We start from the raw sequence: 19437 nt of genomic DNA on the forward strand, positions 1-19437 counted from the left end.
CCTGCTAGCTTTATTTACAATAGTAAAAACCTAGAAATAATCCAAATGTCTATCAACAGGAGAACTAATAAGCAAATTGTGGCATAGTCAGACAATAGAACACTGTTTAACAACTTATTGTTAAAAGAATAAAAAGAATGAACTATAGTTGTATGGAGCAATATGCATGAATCTCAAAAACGTGGCTGAGTGAAAGAAACCAGACACAATGAGTACATACTGCGTGATTCCATTCATATGGTGCTCAAGAAGGGGCAAAACTGATTTATGATGATAGACATTGGAATGGTGGTTGCCTGTGGAGTTTGAGCACAGGGGAATTTTCTGGGGCGATGGACATAACCTATACTTTGACTAGTGTTGGTTACATAGGAATAAACTTTCATTAAAACCTTTTGTATTATATGCTTGAATCTTTGCATTTCACTGTGTTTTCCTCAATCAAAAAAAAAAAAAGATGAAAAGAAAAACAAATATTGGGAGGCACATCTCCCAGTCTCTCTCATATCATTTATATATCTTATATTTTTTTCGCTTAATATAAAAAAAAAAACCTTTGAGCAGTAGTTAATGTTTGCTGCTATAATTGATGAATCCCCAAATTCCACTGTCTTAACACTAAAATGTTTCTCACTCACAGGAATCCCAAGTTGGTGCTTCTGATCATTGCATTTGTTTGCATCAAGCCAGGAGCAGGGTTAAAGCTGAGAGACTGCAGGTGAAGTCTGTATGGACCATGCCTGGCAGGGACACGCGTTACTTTTGCTCTCCTTCTGTTGGCCTGAATGTAGCCACATAGGTATACCTAACTGAAGGAAGGCTGGTCACTGTAGTCTAGCCAGGAGCCCTGGAAGAGGTGAGAAGGATTTGATGATAAATTAGCAGTCCCTGACACACTGTGTTATTAAAATACCATATTAGCTAACGTGTTAAATACTTACGATTCACCAGCAACTGTTCTAAGAGCTTTACATTTAATCAGCAACTCTTTGAGGTACATACTAGTTTAATCTCCATCTTACAAGTGAGAAAAGAGAGGTGTAGAGAAATTGAGTTGTTCAAGTCATGCAGCTCATTAGAGGTGGAATTTGGATTTGAACTCAGGCAGCCTAAGACCAGAGCAGGTGGCGGTAACCACATTTTATGCTGTATCCATTTAAAGACTGCATAATATTCTAAATGTTTGGGTGAGCCAAATTGTACTTAGCCATTTTCATATTGTGAGAGATTTATTATGTATCATTGGTGACTGTGTAAATAATGCATTGCTGAACATCTTAAGAGGTTTTTTATCCCCTCCATCACAGATTAATTCCTTAGGATTCATTCCTTTTTATCTTTTAAAGTTTGCTAAATTAGGCAGATGAGGCTCTACTTCCTTTCTGAGTTATGCATTGCATACAAAGGACCTCATTATTGACAAGACATTCATCACTGGATGTTAAATGTTTTGGTTCAGCTCTCTCAGTGTGCAAATTACTTTCTACAAAATATTAATCTGCTTTTGTTGATATTTGGCCCTAAGATACTTGAGTAGACAGACAGTTCCTCACTTTATATAACAGAGTCATCAATTTTTCACCGGAAAAGATTCACAGCTTTATCTGGTCCAACTCCTTAGCTGATGGAAAAAGATAGTTCTAAAAATGGGGGGACAAAAATAGAAGTTTTATACATTGAATCACATTTTTTAATCACTAGGGGAGTTTGCCCTCAAAGAGAGTCTAGGGGAAATGCCGCAATAAGTGAAACTTTAGCTTGTGAACAATTAGCAGCTGTTAAAGTCAAGATAGAGAAAAGGACCAAACTGGGAGCTGGCAAATTGAACCTCAGCTTTAGAAGTGATTCAGCTGTTACAAAGTAATAGCTACATTTACCAAGTGCTTACTGTGCATCAAATACCCTCAAACACTGTGCTCAGCACTTTGCATATTTTGTCTCATTTGATCCTTGAGGCAAACCTATGGGGTGTATATTGTTAATATCCCTGTTGTACAAATGAGGGAACGGGGGCTTGGAGACATTTAATGTGGATGCACTGCTTTTAAAAGCAGAAAACTACTCCCTACAAAATAGCTATGGAATCTCATGTACGCAGTTTCTCTCTTTTTAGATTTTTTGTTTGACAGCATTGGGGGTAGAGTGAGAATTCCACTCAGGTAGCTAATTCCAAAATCCTAAGATACCCTTAGTTTCTCAGGTAAAAATATGGAGTAGGATAGAAAGTTAACTTGTTTGGTGAAAGTCTAACCTTTCTTGAAAGTGAGTGGGAAGGATGGACTATGTAATGTTGACTGATTGATTGGTGACCTTCCAAGAAGGGGTGACCTACCCACCCACGCACCCACCGGGAAGTCAACTGTAGTTTCCATTCCGTCAGTTGCTCTTTCTCTATTTCAAAGCTCTCCCCCCAGGTGTCGCGATCCCTCCCGCTTCCTTCTGTGCCTTTACCCTTTCTCACAGCCTCTCCCAGACCCTCCCAGGCCCAACCTTCCCTGCCTGTCTCAATCCTTCCCTGTCATTCCAGCCGCACCGTTGGGAACCTTCTTGAACTTCTCAGAAGGAAGAGGCTGGCTTTCAGCAGGCCCCGTCTGTTTAAATGAGAAATTCCTTCCCAGATCCCAGCCCTCATCCCAAGGCTGCCTTTCCTCATGTGGAACAGGGACGTGTCCTAGGGGCTGTCTGTTTCCCTGAGGACTGTTCTTCAGTCTGATGTACCATAGGAAGCAGAGCTCTTGCTCTCAAGGGGCTAATGGGGAGACAGGTCCCAGGGATTTCTCTCTGGGGCTTCTGTGGGCATAGCATGGAGCTGGGGATAGCCAGACACTGGATGGAGTTTAGATTACATCCTACATTCGGGACCCATGGCTCCTGGGATGGCTTCACCTGGATGTGGCAACCTTCTCTAGGGCAGGGGAGGAGATTCCAGAGGAAACAAGATCAGAATGATTGTGCAGTGGGTGTGTGGATGTGTGTGTAGAAAAAGGCCTTGGTCCCAGCCACCTGAGCTGAAGCCCTTCAGCCGAGCCAATGCCATTGAGACCCTCGGTCTTGCTGAGGCACTGGCTGGGGCACAAAGGCCCATGGCAGGTACCACACTGGCTGCCTTCCTCAAGGAGCACAGTCTCCTTGAAAAGGAAGTACGCTTGCTTACGGGCACTGTATTCACGAAAAGCGTAAATGACGTGAATGCACCCAAGCGCAGTGGAGACCTGGCTGACTCAGGAGCCATAGAGACTCAGTCAGCTGGGGTTGTGCTTGGGGGGGCGGTGGCAGGCACGTGGGCAGATTTCTGCTGAGCCCATGAGCCACAACTACTGAAGCTCATGCACCTAGAGCCCGTGCTCTGCCACAAGAGAAGCCACTGCAATGAGAAGTGCGCGCACCGTGACGAAGAGTAGCCCCTGCCCACTGCAACTAGAGAAAGCCTGTGCACAGCAACGAAGACCCAACGCAGCCAATAAATAAATAATTTATTAAAATTAAATTAAATTAACTTTAAAAATAAGAAATAGTTGACATGCATCACTGTATAAGTTTAAGGTGTTCAGGATGACCCAGGCCTTTTAAACTAAGTGGCTTCTACTGTGACAATTAAGGGCCTGAGGCCTACCACGGCTTGATCTGCCGAGACCAGCTCGGCGACTCGAGGCGAGTGACGGGTGCCGCAAGCTTGAAGAAGACACAGACACAGACTGAAGAGAAAAGTGGGACCGGGGGGCTCAAGACCTCTCGGATCAAGAGCCCTGCTGACTCATCCCAGGCTGCTTTTATTGAGTTTGTGGGCTAACATTCTCAGGTTACACTCATAAACAATCAAAGGCCTCACATGACTGAGGCAATTATCTTTGTTTACTTCCTGGGTCCGAGTTGAGCAGGTGTGGATTTGAGCAGGGGGTGGAGAGCAAAACAGCCCTGGGGGCAGGAGACCTCTCTCAGATATTAGGGGTCTGTGCCCCACCCGTGTTGGCCCCTCTGCGACTGTGCCTGTCTTAGGTTGTTCCTCCCTTGAGGAATCTTACCCGTCTCTGGCTAACCAGTCATCCATCCTCCAAGGCCAAACACGGTGATATAAGGAAGGCTCTATGCACCACCCCTGTTGGCCCCTCTGCGGCTGTGCCTGTCTTAGGTTGTTCCTCCTCTGAGGAATCTTACCCGTCTTTGGCTAACCAGCCATCCCTCAGGACCAAACAGGGTGATATTAGTCTCCACGCCCCACACGCTCAGCTCCTCCACTGCTCAAGCAGGACATTCTGAATCCCATCGCTCGGCCCACATACTTCAACATTTTCAATGTTTCAGAAAGGTTCCAGAATGTCTTCCCACGTTGATCTGTGAACCTCTGTGTGTCCCGGGCAGGAGAAGGTGGGGGCCTCTCTGGGCCTCCGTTGCCCGGTGTCAACTGCTCTGATGATTCGTGAAGAAAGACATGGGGTAAAGTTGCTTCCCCCACACTTCAGTCACGTAGGCCCCTCCTCTGTGCTGGCAAGGGGGTGTCAGAGGAGAAGGGATCATGGGCTCTTCCCCTCAGGGATGGGAAGAGGGGGTTCTTGATCCACTGCCTACATCAGTATCACCTGGGAGCCTCTGTGCTCCTGAGGGCCCCACGCTCAGCCCTCAGTGGGGGTGGGCTGGGCCTGGTATCGCTGAGAAGCTGCCCAGGAGATGCTGTTGTGCAGCCAGGTTGAAGACCACTGGGTTGGAGGATTGTAAGCAGGCAGCCGGGCAGGGCTGAGACCCACCTGAGGTGAGGGTCGAGAACTGCGCCTTTGCCTGTATGCAGTGTTCTGTGCTGTGAACATTTAGCAAGGGGCTCTGATGCACTCTGGTTCCAGCGCGGCACAAGTGCAGGTACTTGATCAAAGCTTGGAGTGATGACTAAGCTTGCCTCATTCTATCTCCCTTAGATGGAAACTGAGTCACAGAGAAAGCCTGAGGCTCTTGTTTAAGACCACAGATCCAACTGTGGGGAGATTGAGTCTGGGTAGAGGTTGATGGTCTGTCCATTTCTTCCCAATTCCTGGAGTTTCTTTGGCCCCATTCTCTGTACCTAGGAAAAGAGAAATACTCGGTTCTCCCCACATTGTGGTTTCTTCACATTTGGTCGGTCATTTGCCACCAAAGGATGTAACTGTTCAACTAGTGCCCCCTGGTGGTGACTCTTATGAGCCTCTCTGATTTCTGGGGCCTCCTGGAAGGTTGGCGTTCCTAGAAGTATTGGTACCTAGAGGTACCTAGATGGGGCTTGGTAAGGGGAATCCAGCTGTTGGGTCCATGTGTAACCTCTATGTCTGCACTGTGGCCGCTGTGCCCATCATGCTGGCACTGGGGTGTCCAATGCCAGAGGCTGGCGGACACCTGTTCACTGGGTCATTTCATGTACTTGGTTGTTCTGTGCCTCTTCAATAGAAGATGCTCAGTGGTGGCTGTTACCACGTAATACAGAGATCTGCACACTTGGACCCACTCCCATATGTCTACTCACATCCTCTGCCCAGTCCTCCTGGTCCTCATCTTCCAATCTTCTTCCTTCCAGGCCCCTGACCAGTCAGCCAAGGCATCAGCCACTGCTTATACATTGTACGTATTTTAACTTCAGGACACTTCTCTTTCCACACAAAGGGGATGATGAGATGCACCATCTGAAACTCTGCCTATTTACTGGAGGGCTTCCTCCCTGTTTTTCCAAGGCCAACCCTGGGGAGGCTGTAGTGCAGCTATCATCATTTTCAGCTCACACGTGCATAGGAAGCTGGCCTATCTGTAATCCAAGCTCAGGCTTTTTCTTCCTCCTCTGGCTGGTTGGACAGGAATCACGCTTGGGCATGAGCTGAGGGAGGTGCACGGGGACCACAGTGGTGGGGGCCATGCAGCCGGCCTGTGCCTTCTGGTCCTGCCCACGCTCAGTCCCGGCTGGGCCAAATCCCTCCTTACAGTGGACTGATGCTGGGCCTGCCGGATCTCACAGCTTGGAAGGTGTGACGAGACCCAGCTCACAATGGGCAGTTCCGGATGCACGATCATTGGTGCCGCATAGATGTTTGTTTTGTTTTGTTGGTGGAGGCGTAGTTCTGTGCTGCAGAGAGCGTGGCCTTGCTAAAGAACCCAGGGGTCTCATTGTGCGTCTCCCACCGGAGCTTGTCACCAACCCCACAAGGTGCCTTTTCTCACCACCGAAACCTTCGGCTCCATATTGTCAGCTGGGTCACGTGGCTCAGGTGACAGAGCTGCTTGCATGTCAGGTAACACAGGGCCACTTGCAGACACTAGAGTGGGGCCTCCTGAGAGGGGCTGTCCCTTCCTTCTCAGGTGAGGCTCTGCAAGCTAAACGTGTTAAGTTCTTAGAAAGAGAGAGAAACAGAGAAAGAAAATAGAGAGAGAAACAGAGAAAGAAAATAAAGTTACTCTTTGCTGGCCCCATCATGTGTTGTTTTGGATCTTTTTATCTATCTGTCTCCCAGCTAGCTGTGGCTTCCTTTAGGGCAGAATTAGGATCACAGCTCCTCTACCTACATAGCTCTGTGATCCTGGACAAGCCACCTCACTCCTCCGAGCCTCAGTGTCCCCCTCTGTAAAATGGGGATAAAGTCAGAGCCCTCCGTGGCACTGTGAGCATTAAGAGAGAGAAATGGCATCTGCACATAGTCAGAACTCAAGGGCTGGCAAGCGTTCTCCCCTGTGACCCTCTGACAAAAGATCCACCCCAACCCCAGTACTCAGTACATTCATGCTGATGTGTTAGTAGGTGTTGATGAGTTCATGTAACCCTGGGGTCACATGTGGTTAACATGTGTGCGTTTTAATAGGCTCGTTTACAGTGACTCTAGTGATGTGTGGATCGTCTGGGAGCTGTGGGGTTGTTTCCTCAAGCTGTAAACCCGCTGCTGCTCTGCTCTGCGTTCTTCTCAGAGTCTCCAGCCTACCTGCTCTGCAGCCCGGGGTCTCACAGGCGCCCCAAGCCCAGGACGGCAGGGTGTGTGTGTGTGTGTGGTTTGTGTGGTATGTGCATATGTGTGTTGTTTGTATGTTGTATGCATGTGTGTGTCCTGTAATTAAGTCCCCAGAAGCAAGAAAAAGCCACAGACTGATCCTCCCTGGCTGCCACCGCCTCACCCTTCCTGCTCCCTCAAGCTGACTACAGACACCACCTGTGCCCTAATATTTGTATCTCAGCATCTCACCTAAGGCTTTGGCTAAATGCGTGCTCAATTCTGTATTACAGGTACTTCTTTGCTGATTGAATAGGGAAAAAAAAAGCAATTCTGGGATGGTCTTTTCCGGGAAGTGCTGCGGTGCCCTCTAGTGGATTCTCTCTGAACTTCTTAAGTTCTAACTTGCGGTGACCCTAGTCCTTGAGCTGTAAGACGCAGAAGTCTATCCTGGGAATCCAGCTGGGCTTGGCCTCCACTGCGGTTGGTCATTCCTCTGCCTTGTAGACAGCGAGGCTCAGTAGGAGCTGAGGCTGTGTGTGGGTGAGGCTGGGGTCATGCTGGGGAAGGGGTTGGAGTCAGCCAACCGATCCGAGCCTACCGGCAGAGTAGTAAGAGAAAGTGAGACCACACAGTTTCTCCCCATCCCTCTCTTCTCTTCCTCTTAGCAGGCAGAAATGGCTCAACGGATGCCTCGACTCTGTTAATTAAAGAAGGGTACTTAAGACATGGTGGCACATAAAGAGAAAAATTCTCTTGTGTCAGGCTAATGCTTGCACACACCCACATCTAATCCATCAGCAGGTCTTGTTGGTTATGGATCCAGAACACATTCCAAATCCATCTCACTGCCAGACCATTGCCCAAGCCACCATCATCTCCAGTTTGGGTTAACCCAATAGTCTCCCAGCCCACCCTCCGGGTTCTACTCTGCCTCCCCTATAATCCAGACTCCATATAGTACCAGAATGTTCTTTTAAAATCATAAACTAGATCAAGTTGCCATGCCCCTGTTTAAGAATGCTTCATTTGTCCCTCATTTCACTTGAAATAAAATCCAAACTCCTTCCTGTGGATAACGAGACCCAGGGTATGGAAAGATGTCACTGCAGAGGGTGGGCCCGGGACCAAATGATAGGAGTTGCAAAGCTTGAACTTTGACCTAAGGAAAGGAGGAATTTTCTAATAATCAAAGCTGTTCAGGTTGTGTGCCCAACAAGGGGTAAGGTCCTGCTGCGGACTGTGCAGGGCTGCTCCTGAGAAGATTCCTGTATGAGGTTGACCAGGGCTAGAATGGGGGAGCTCCTGCTGCCGTCCTGCACCAGAATTCTCTATCTCTAGGAATAAGAAATGTAAGAAGGAAATTACCACTTTACTGGTGGTAGAAGGATAAATAGAATCTGAACATAGGCAGTAGCTGTTTAGGAAGTGTCAGCCTCTGCTTCTTCTGGAACACTTGCTCCAGGGAGGAATGCAGTAGTTGACGGGCAGCCCTTCCTGTTGGTCAGCATGTCACTGTCGGGCACGCGAAGTCTCTCTGCCTCCCTGAAACTGCCTCTCCTCGGCCCCAATTCCTCCCCTTTGCAGAGTTCTGAGCACTCTTCCAAAAGTATGCTGGAGATGAGGCTGCATTAGGAGCATAAAGATGCAAGGTGCAAACCCTGCTGTCAAGAAGCTCACAGACCGGGGGATCTGGGCTGGCTAGCAGTTACAGCTCCTCAAGGGTGATGCTTGGACTTGGGGTGTGAGGGGCAGAGCACACAGGAACTGGAGTGTGTCAGACCTCAACCCTGGCTGGGCAACAGCATCGCCCAGGGAGCCATGTGGTCGTGGTATCTGGAGATTCCAAGGGTGGGGCCCAGGCTTGGGTGTTTTTTAAAGATCCTTGGGTGGTTCTAAGGTGAGCAAGGTTGTGGACTCCTGGTTTAGTTGGGAAGAGTTTTGTCTTTGAGACACTTGGGTTAGAATCCCGGTGTTGCCTCTTGACAGCTGTGCCTGGGGCATCTACCTCTGTAGTCCTGGGAATGATTGGGAGGAGGAACAGGAAGGAGGGAGGGAGGGAGAGAAGGAGACAAGGAGAGATTTTTGAGCAGTATACCTGGCCAGAGAACACCAGGCTGGGGGCAGGTGTCTTTGCAAATGGCCACATCACACAGGCCCAGCTGCACCCCACCTCCTTTTATTGCGCTTCCCTTAATTGCACTTTGTAGATAGTGCATTAAAAAAAATTTATTGAGGTACATTTGATGTACAATATTATATGCATTTCAGGTGAACAACATAGTGAGTTGCAATTTTTAAAGGTTATACTCCATTTATTGTTATTATAAAATATTGGCTACATTCTCTGTGCTGTACAATATATCCTTGTATCTTATTTATTTTATACATAGTTTATACTTCTTAATCCTCTACTCTTAATGTGTCCCGTCCCCTTTCCGTCCTCCCACTCGTAGTCACTGGTTTGTTTTCTTTATCCGTAAGTCTGTTTCTTTTTTGTTATATTCACCAGTTTGTTTTGTTTTTTAGATTCCACATATAGGTGAGATCATACAGTATTTGTCTTTCTCGTTCTGACTTATTTCAATTAGCATATTACCCTCCAAGACCATCCGTGTTGTTGCAAATGGCTATGCACCTTTCCATGTGCCTACTGGCTATGTCTTCTTTGGAAAACTGTCTATTCAGATCCTCTGCCCATTTTTCACTTGTTTTTATCATCACCTTTTAAAAGCCATGATTCTGTTGATGGACGCTTAGGTTGCTCTCAGCTTTCTGCTGTTATAGACAATGTGGCCACTGACATTTTTGTGGGGCTGTCCTTGTGCACACACATGAGAGTTCCACAAGGGTGGGTGTACATCCAGGAGTGGAGTTACTGGGCTCAGGGCACTGTGCTCTTCAAATTCCTTGTGCCGTCTACGCGCCAGCTGTGTGCCCTCTGGCCTGAGCCCTCACCCACACTTGGCGGAGCCAGATTTCACATGTACAAGCCTACCTTCCTATGCTACGCTGAATAGCATTTTATGATAAAAACAACAGAAGAATAGTTACTCAGGGAATGCATCTAGACCATGTTCTTGGCTATTAAGTCCTCAGCAAAGTCTGGATGGAGGTCGTTAAGGCAAGCTGTGCCGTTATTAATTTAGAAAGAACATCCTGCTAAGAAACATGGAGTGAGAGACGTGGAGTGCGCTGGGAACTTGGACGGGCCTGTTGGCCATCTCCACCAGCAATCTGCTTCAAGGCACCATCCTTTTGTGTTAACCTTGCGTTTGAGGGAATAAATAGAGAGCCCAAACTTCTGGGTTTGCCTGGAGTGATCCCATTTCATGCCAGTTGTCCCAGCAAAATTACTCATAGCACCTCCTCTGACTCCTCAAAGTGCTTAGGTCGGAAAGGTAAATCCTAGGTCACCCAAGCTCTAAGAGCGATAATTCAGATCAGTTTCCTATCCAGAGGACTCAGATTTCTGGTACTTCGCTGGGGTCAATGTGGAGATGATTGAGCCCAGGTGTTGCGAATCCTGGGGGCAGAGCCGCCACTGCTGCTGCAAAAACAAGATTTAAGATGGAGGTAGGAGCCCTCGGAAACTTTCAGAGAGGGAGCTGACCACAGCCCAGGAGCCCTTCCCTGAGAAGGTCTGGAGCACTCACCAAGGAAGTCTGGCCGTGCCTCTTCATCACTGCCCATGGGACAGCCAGCTCCAGGGGCAGGTGGTGCTGGGCAGCCTGGTGGGTGCTCCCCCTCCCAGTCTCCTCGAGATCAGAATTCGTTCCAGGCCACTAGACAGTGCTCCCTGCCAGCCCTTTCACAAAAACAGTTCCTGGATGTGCTTCGTGAGTTGTGGCCAAGCTCTTGTGACAACACCTCCTGGAATTACAAAGAGATCTTTTGTGGGCAGCCGGCTCCGGCTAACAGCTTGTGGATGGCTGACTCCCTCTGGCGCTTTCTTTTCTAGACAGCCCCCTCACTCCCGTCCATTCAGTTCAAGACAATCTGGGATCCTAGATGGATAATTGGGCCATTTGATCAACCTGAAGAGGTAGGTCAGGGCAGCCTTCCAGTATTAAAACTTCCGGAGGAAATGACAGGGCACAATGGGAGATCTGTGGTGGGAGACAGCTCAGGGCACCAGCATTCAGGGGTTCCCTTCCAGCATTGGGCCACCTCCCAAGTAAAGGCCACCAGCTCAGCAGTGTGCTCACATGACAAAGGCTTATCCTTAGAAACGAGTCCACGTGGGATTTCCAACTAAGCGGACTCAGCAGCTGAGCCTCTTACTTTAAAAGGTAGAGCCACAGAGGATGACGCCTACCAGTGGCATTTCAAGACACCTCTGGGGTCACCACCTCCGCGAAGTCTTTGTTGAACTGCCCCACCCCCACCTAGGCCCAGATAACAGTGTATCCTCTTACTTTTGTTCCTCCCCAATGATCCATGACGAGTGGGTGTGTGTGTGTACACACACGCACGTGCCTGTCACAGCATAATTATTCCCCCAAGGACAGTGACAGTATCTCATTTATTTCTGTATTCCCCTTTCTACACTAGGCACTGAATACAAGTTTGTTAAATGAAGAAATGAGTCAACCCTTCACCTAAAGGGGGTTAATCCCAGAAGCTGGCTGCATAGAGGAACTCAGATGATATTATCAAGTCTCTTTTTGCCTTCTGAGTTTCTTGTCTGTCTCATTTTCTGTTATGCAGACACACTGTTTCCATGCTTGGGGAGGACGGTCACCAGCAAGTCCTACATCACAGCATTTCAGCTGTGGGAAAGGACAGCAGCCCACGGTCTTCCCCTAGGTCCTTGACTACCCCTGGGGCCATAGAGCAGGGTCCTCTGACTGGAGAGCCCACTGGAATCACATGATTGCCCCGGCGAAGAAACAGCTCCCCAAAGTGGGGGGACTGAGGTGATCCTGAAGAGATGGAGATAACGGACACCCAGAGCAATAGCATGGAAGCCCGAGGAATGCCTAGGAAGAGAGCTGCAGAGCTGGAGGACTGCTCCTGTAGGAGGAATGACTCTGGCCCCTCTAATAACCACAGCCGAGGAGCTTAGGCCTGGCCATGTTTTACAAGGACCCTCCGCTCTGCAAGAACAGCAAGTTGTTATATCTGCAGGGTCTGGACATCAGTCAACGTCAGAGGATGTTTACTGAGGACCTACCTGCAGACCCCACGCAGGCCTGGCGAGGGTGGTGGGGGTCCACAAGCTGGACACATGCCTGCCCTCCCATGCCTTGCCGCCTACTGGACGCTCGTGTCCACTGAATGGCCTCCACTGAGCCTCCCCGCCCGGCAGGCTTCGGTTCCAGGACAACTGGGGTGGGGCCATCCTCCCAACAGCTAACCTTCTCGGAACTGGGCTTGATAGGGACGGCTCCATTTTACCCTGGCAACAGTGCTATGATGCAGAGTGTAGGAGTTAGAGTCAGAAACAGGCCATAACTTAAGCAAAGAAAGAGAGAGGGAGGGAGGAGGTGGGGGTGTGGGGGGAGAGAGGAGGTGAGGGTGTGCGGGGAGAGAGAGAGAGGGAGAGAGTCCGTTCACAGAACTGAAGGAAACCTTGAAGACCCAGGCTTTGGGGTGGGCTGGGACGGGACCAGGCCTTGCCGTGGCTGCAGGTTGACTCTGTCTAGAGGGCGCTGCTCTACTGGCTCAGCATCAGCTACCTTCAGTCCCTATGACTTCTCTCTCAAGAGTCCATTTCCCAGGATAAGGCTCTGACTGGCCTGACCTGGGCCAATGCCCAACTCTGGGATCAGGTTCTATGATTGGTAACCCTGCCATGTGGAGTTGAGGAAGGGCGGGTCACCCAAAGGAAGGGTGAGAAGGAGGGAAGTGTACTGGGGGCGGACAAAAACAGCAGCCGTGTACCACCTAGATGCTGTTATTATCTCCATTTTCCAGGTGAGGAAACTGAGGCTTAGCGAGGTTAAATGGCTTGCTCAAAGTCACATTCACGGTGAGTGACAGGACTTAAACCTAACCTGCTTAACTGCAGAGCCCACATTCTTAATCTCTATACCAGGGAAGGGGGAATGTGGGAGGACCTCACTTGATCACACACAGTAATTTAACAGAATAACATAGTGGTTAAGAGTTTGCAGATCAGTTAGAAGGTAATTGCAATCAAACAGGCAGGAGAGGAAGGACTAACTTCTACCCAGACAGGAGCTAAGATGGATAGGAGGACATGAATGACTGGAGAGCAGGAAAAGGAAGATTAAAGAGCTAAAACCTGTCACGGCTGATAACAAATGGGCTGTAGGAGAGAAGGAAGAGGAGTCTGTGCAGACACTCAGGTTTCCTACGTGGGCACCTGGTGGATGGCACTGTCCTTCCCGGAGGGGCAGGACCCAGAGGAGGAGGTGGTACGGTTGGGGGTGGAAGGGAGATGAGTATACTTTTGGACATGTTGGATTGGTGTGCCTGAAGGACACCCAGATGGAGGTGTTCAGGAGCCAGTGGAGACCCGGGGTCTGGAGTACGGGAAAGAGCCGCAGGCCTAGCTGGCGACCCCGAGGGCACCGTGTCGCATGGGACTCACAAAGGCCCAAGGAGCAGAAAAGCAAGCCTGGGAATCACAGCATTTACGGGTCATTCAGAATACTCTCCAGGGCCTGGATTTCGTGAGAAAACATCAGGGAAGCGATCTCATCCATTACTGCACATCAGTGCTGTTCTTCTGCCTCTTCCTGCCCTGCCCCCTCTGCCCACTTCGCTGCACCCAGCAAGTCAGTCTTAACGTCTCAGTGTCCATGGCATTTCCTGGGCATAGCCTGGCCTGGCCTCCAGAGCGAGCTTTATGACACCGCAGCACTTACTACATTGTAATAACTTAATCAGGTGAGTAAATATTTTCCCTGCTAGACCTGAGGTTCCACGAAGGCAGGAACCGTGCCTGTCTGGCTCACTGTCGTGTCCCTGTAGGAGGCGGAGAAACTCCCCTCCCTTTTCCAGGGATGCTGATTTACTTGGTCAGTTTCCAAGACACAGATAGGGACAGGGTCACAGTGTATTAAAACTCACCCACACTCCTATGGCTCTTCTTCCCCTTCCTTCACCTGTGCTCCTGAATCCATAAGACAGCCTGGGCCCTCCTGGGACCTGGCCTCTTCTCCTCTCCTGTCTTTCCACACAAGTACAGGGCACTTGGGAGGGCTCCTCATTTGGGCCAGTGCCCCTGGTAAGGCTCTGGTCTGGGCTGTGAGGCTGAGGAGGTGCCCCCCTGGCTCAAAGAGACACCTGCTTTAGGGCAGTCATGCAGTCACCCAGCTAATAAGAAAGAGGCGTGTTAGTTTCTCACTTGTTTTTATCCTCACGGCCTTGGGAACTTTATGGAAAGGAGGGTGATGGGAGGGCAAGACGTGGCCATCTACTAGACCACTCACCTCATTTAATCAGTGAAAGAAGGAAAGAAGGAAGGCAGACATGCACAGACCAGAGGGGGCCTCTGCCCTCCAGTCATGGCTGTTTATGACGATCTGTCCCTGACAGGATCTGTCTTGGAGCTTTGAATACAATGCAAACCCTGGGCTGTGCTCTCGTGCACACCTCCCGCACCCTGTGCCAGATGACGGTGACATTACAACAGTGCCGGACTTCGTGCTGATGCACTGTGAAAGGCCCCTGTCAGTCTGCCAGCGAGTAGCGGTATACACCCCTGGGCTGGAGCAGAAGTCTGGAGGGGTGGAGGGCCTGTCAGGTAGTCAGCATTTTCCTGGCCTGTGAGTAGCTTCCAGACCCAATAAAATCTCCCAAGCTGCTTGTGTGCTGCATCCATACAACTCTACAAGCTGGGTGTCGTATCTTCCCCTTGTTTGACAACTTTTGTTCAAAGAAACTCCATCATTTAGCAGAGCGCCCAGCACTAGGAATAATAATAATTAATATTAACTAGTAATAGTAAACGGCGCTACCATTTATTGGTGACCTGCTGCATGCTAGGTACTCCATTCAGGCTTTTACATATTCCCCCCATTTAATGTTTCCAACTGTCCTATGAGGTTGGCATTGTTATTTTAGAAACATGAAAGTGGAGATTCAGAAAGATGAAATGACTTGCTCAGGTCACAAAGCTGATAAGAGGTGGGGTCGGGGTTGTCACCCAGGTCTGACAGACTCTAAAGCCTTGTTCTTTTGCAGTGCTATTCTCTCTCCAGCTGGGAGCAGGAGGTAGAGCGGGGATTCTGAGAGTAGCAGCAGGCATCCAGACAGGCCTGACAAAAACGCATTCCCAGAAGGAAAAAGCTGTCAGGTCTGACCCCAGAAGAGTAGCTTCGGCAAACAGGGAGAAGAAAATGCCTCCCCTGTCCTGTGCCTGTGGACCTCTGGGGCAGATCAGGTACCATGTCCCTGGTCTGGGAAAGAAGCCCAAGATGAAATTGGCTGGAGCCAGTATCCGGGCAGATGCTGGGGAGTAGGGACAAGCAGGGGAAAGAGCTGGACGTTCTAATACCCCTCCCCACCTCGGGCAGGGGCAAAGGACCTGCACTGCCCAGAGACCCGAGGCAGGGCCTGGGGAGCGCTTGAGCAGGAAGGAGAGCCCCCAGGGGGTCCCAATGACCCTGGTGGTCCTGAGTGGGCCTCTCTAGGGATCCTTCCACATCAGGTGGAGATCGGGGAAGAGGAGGGGAAATGCAAGACTGAAAGGCATTATTTTAAAAAGCAAATATGACTGACTTCTCTGTGTGAAACCTTAAAAACCTATCAGGGGCTTCCTATCTCCCTTGGGCAGGACTCCAGACTCCTTCACACGGCTGGTGACGTCCTCTGCAATGTGGCCACTGCTGACCTCACCGGGGACTCCTGGACTGTCCCTGCCTCCAACACATACTTTATGATCTGCTGTTTCTCCTTACCTTCCTCCAACATTAGACCCACTTGGGGAGCTTCTGAAACACATCTGTGCCAGGCCCTGCCCCCAGCCAGGGGTCCCTGGGAGTGGGCAGCCTTCATTTTTAAAAACTGCCCAGGTGACTCCAACGTGTCTAAGTTGAGAACCCCTGCTGCTCAACCTTTTTCCTCTGTCACCCTCTCCTGGGTAACTCCTCTTACTCTCCTGGCCTCGGCCCTGTCTCAGCTCCATGTCTGCCTCCTTGGGAAGTCTTTCCTGACCCCGTCACTGGGTTCTCCTTGACAAGGTGGACTGGGTGCGCGTCTGTGCCTGGGCCCCACGCTGTCCTGGGCTTGTCCTGTGAATCCCTGAACACTCGGCCTCCTCCTCTGACCTTGACCTCCCTGATCACAGTTGTTTCCCCGCACCTGGCACACAGTAACTGTTCGATAAATGGCTGAAATTATAAATATCAGGTTAAAATCTGTCTCCCTAAAAATGTCCCTTTGTCCCTGATATTTCTTCCTTCCTAATAAAACATGAAAGGCCCAGTCTTTTCCATTTTTTAACTTCCCCCAAATGTCTATGGGTATTGGTCTTTAATTAGCACTTTTGGATCCCTCTGGGTCCTTGCTGTCCTCCTGAGTGGGGAGCTGGCTCTCTATTCCTGCAAACATTAGTGTTTCCCCAAATAGCTCCTAGAAAAGGAAGTGCAGCTTCTCCACAAGAAAAGACAGTTTGCAAACAAGAGCTCTGCACAGGCAGGCTCAAAGGCAACTGAGGCATCCCCCTCTCTGGGAGATGTTTAAAGCACCTCCACTTAAGATCACAGAGAGGTTTAGTCAATACTCATCCATTTCCTCCTCCAGCCTTCCTCAAGGGAAGCCAGAACTGAGCTCTTGTCAGAGAGGATACCGACTGCAGAATAGCTCCAAGAGAGTGGAGGGGATGATCCAGGTTGGATCGGAAGAAGATGAAGGCCAGAGGCTGCCAACATGGCATTAATTGGCTTTGGAACAGCTGAGAACCTTGCCCTGGTCCAAACACCCTGAAGCAATTTCCAATTTCCGAAAGCAACTGTGGAGGAAGAGGCCTGCACCTTTCTCACCTCCTTGAGTGGGCAGCTCGGAAGTGGAGGAAGGAGCCAGGAATCCACGGGGCATCCTTCTGCCGCCAACTGCCCAGGGCCTGGAGGGAAGCCAGGCCGCCCACCTCCTGGGGCTTGGGAATGTTCCTGAGAATAAGGAAGCGGCGGCCCCCAGCTCCCATCCCGCAGGGGAGGCGCTGATGGTGGCAGTGAGCGCCCGGCCCGGCGGGGATCAGGGGAAAGGGATGGCCGCTGCCAAAGCACTGGGTGTGGACAACTAGGCTTTGTTAGATTTCTGGCTCCACTGACTTTTCTTCTCTGAGCTCCGTTCGCTCATCTGAAAATGAGGGTTTTGTTGGGCCAGGTGTCAAGGGTCCTTTCTAGGCTTGCCTTCTCTGACTGGTGAGAAAACCGAGGAAGCAGAGCGAGAGAGAAAAGCGCAGGAGTGATTGTGACTCAGCTGAGCATGCTGTCTGGTGGAGTGGGGAGGATCTGGCTTGTCTGCACGTGATGCCAGGTCGCGACAGAAGGCCCTGCCTACGGGGTGGAAAGTCTCCCCTACCTCATGGATGAGACATCACACGGGGAAACTGAAGCCCAAGGAACTTTAAAAGACTCATGCAAGGTCACACGGTAGTCAGCAGAGGACCTTTGTCCACTACAGGTATGGCCGGCGGGTGGAACGCTCATGCCAGCGCTGAGATTGACAAGGGCCGTCTGCAGCATCATGCTGAGGAAAGAGCCCGTAATTGACGAGCGATGTCTGCCATAGGCTTGGGAAGAGGAAGTGGCAGCAGGAATCCCACTTATTTGCTGTATTTACTGATTCATTTAGTAAACCGCCACTTCATGCAGCACAGCGGTCCTCACACTGCGGATTCAGAGGGAAATAAGACAAGCCCCTGCTCTCAAGAAGCGAACGTTTTAGAAGGGGAGACAGACAATGCACATGTAAACAAATGGTTAAGTAATATAGACTCAACTAGTGTTAAGTAGTATAAGGAAAATAAAATAGTGCAATGGGATAAACAGGGATGGTGTGGTAGGGGGCGGATCAGAGTGGTCAGGGAGGTGACATTTAAGTGGAGACCTAAATTCCAAGAGGCAGCTCTGTAAGAACTGGAAGAAGAGATCCAGACAGAGGGAACAGCCAGTGCAAAGGTCCTGAGGTGGTGCCTGCAAAGGACAGAGAGAGACCAGAATGGAGGCTGCTTAGATGGCAATGGAGAGGGTCAGTGGAGGAGGTAGGAGTGGTGAAGCCAGCCACTTGCTCCATGACCCATCAGGCCTCCCAAACCTAGCCAGACCGAAGTGACACCCTCAGTCCCTATTTCTCCTCCCCCCCAACCAAATTGCCCCTCCCCAAGTTTTAACATGTCTTCCCATGAATGACCACCCATTCCATTGCTCAGACTACTGTGCTACAACCCTGGCCCTGTCACCATCACTTCTTGCCTGTACCCTCCTCGCTGGCCTCCCTGCCTCCACCCTAGTTCTTAACTGAAGCCCCAAAAGCACTCATCCCTCCATCACTTACTGCCCCAAAGCCCTCTTCTCCCACTTTTGTCTTTCTCGCCCATATCCCCCGACCACAAACCGAGGGACACATATTTATTATTTTTTTAAAAGAGAATCTGGAGTTGGTCTCAGCCACAAGAGTATTAAGGCGCAATTCAATTCACACACATTCTTCTAATTATCCCCAAACTGATCATGTTTCAAGATTGGTCTGGGGCCTGAGTGTTAATTGTTACAAGGCACCTGCATTGATTAGGCACCTGCAGGCCAGAGCATCATAATAGCCCTGCAAGGGAGGTATGATTATTGTCCCACCTTCATTCCTGTGGATACTTGACTCAGAAAGGTTCAGCTTCTTATCGTACATCCCCCAGCTGGTAAATGACTGAGCTAGGATTTGGACTTAGGTCCCTCTGATGCCAAAGCCAAAGGTCTCGCTTCTACATTCAGCTTCCTCCTGGAAACAAATGGGCAAAGAGTGATGGGTACAGAGAGAGGCATCTTGACCTCAGTCTTGATGTTTTTCCTTCATTACAAATCAAAGGTTGGAGCCTGCTTCCTGGGTTCCTTGGTACCTCATCAGCCTGGAAAGATAAGAGGGTTAGGACCTTCTGCCCACCTGGCCCTTGAGAGACGGAGGTGTCCCAGCTCTCCTTATCTGGCCTGGCTTTCAGTTCCTGTTCCTCCACCTGCCCTCCTCTCATGTCTGTTCTGTTGCCAGGTGGTCACCTTCCTGCCCCAGGCTGCTGTAGCCACTACTCAGGTGCCCTCCAGCCGGTTGGCCTCTTGATCAGAAACCATTCCCGTGGGAACCACGCTGCCAACATCCGGTGAGGACGGGCCCTCCATTACCTGCTGGCCCTAGTGCCTCTGCTATCAGGCCCAAGAACAAAGGAGCCTAGTGCCCGCCGCCAGGCAGGCTGTGTTTGTCCAGGGCGAGGCCTACCCTGGCACAGATGCTGAGCAAACAAGAGTGCCGGCCTCACACGTCCGCTTTACAATGCGCAGGGCTTCAGCTGGGAGGTGTTGCTGCCAGGCCACCTGCCGAAATATTA

Source organism: Hippopotamus amphibius, chromosome 6 (assembly GCF_030028045.1).
Source record: "Hippopotamus amphibius kiboko isolate mHipAmp2 chromosome 6, mHipAmp2.hap2, whole genome shotgun sequence".
NCBI lineage: Eukaryota > Metazoa > Chordata > Mammalia > Artiodactyla > Hippopotamidae > Hippopotamus > Hippopotamus amphibius.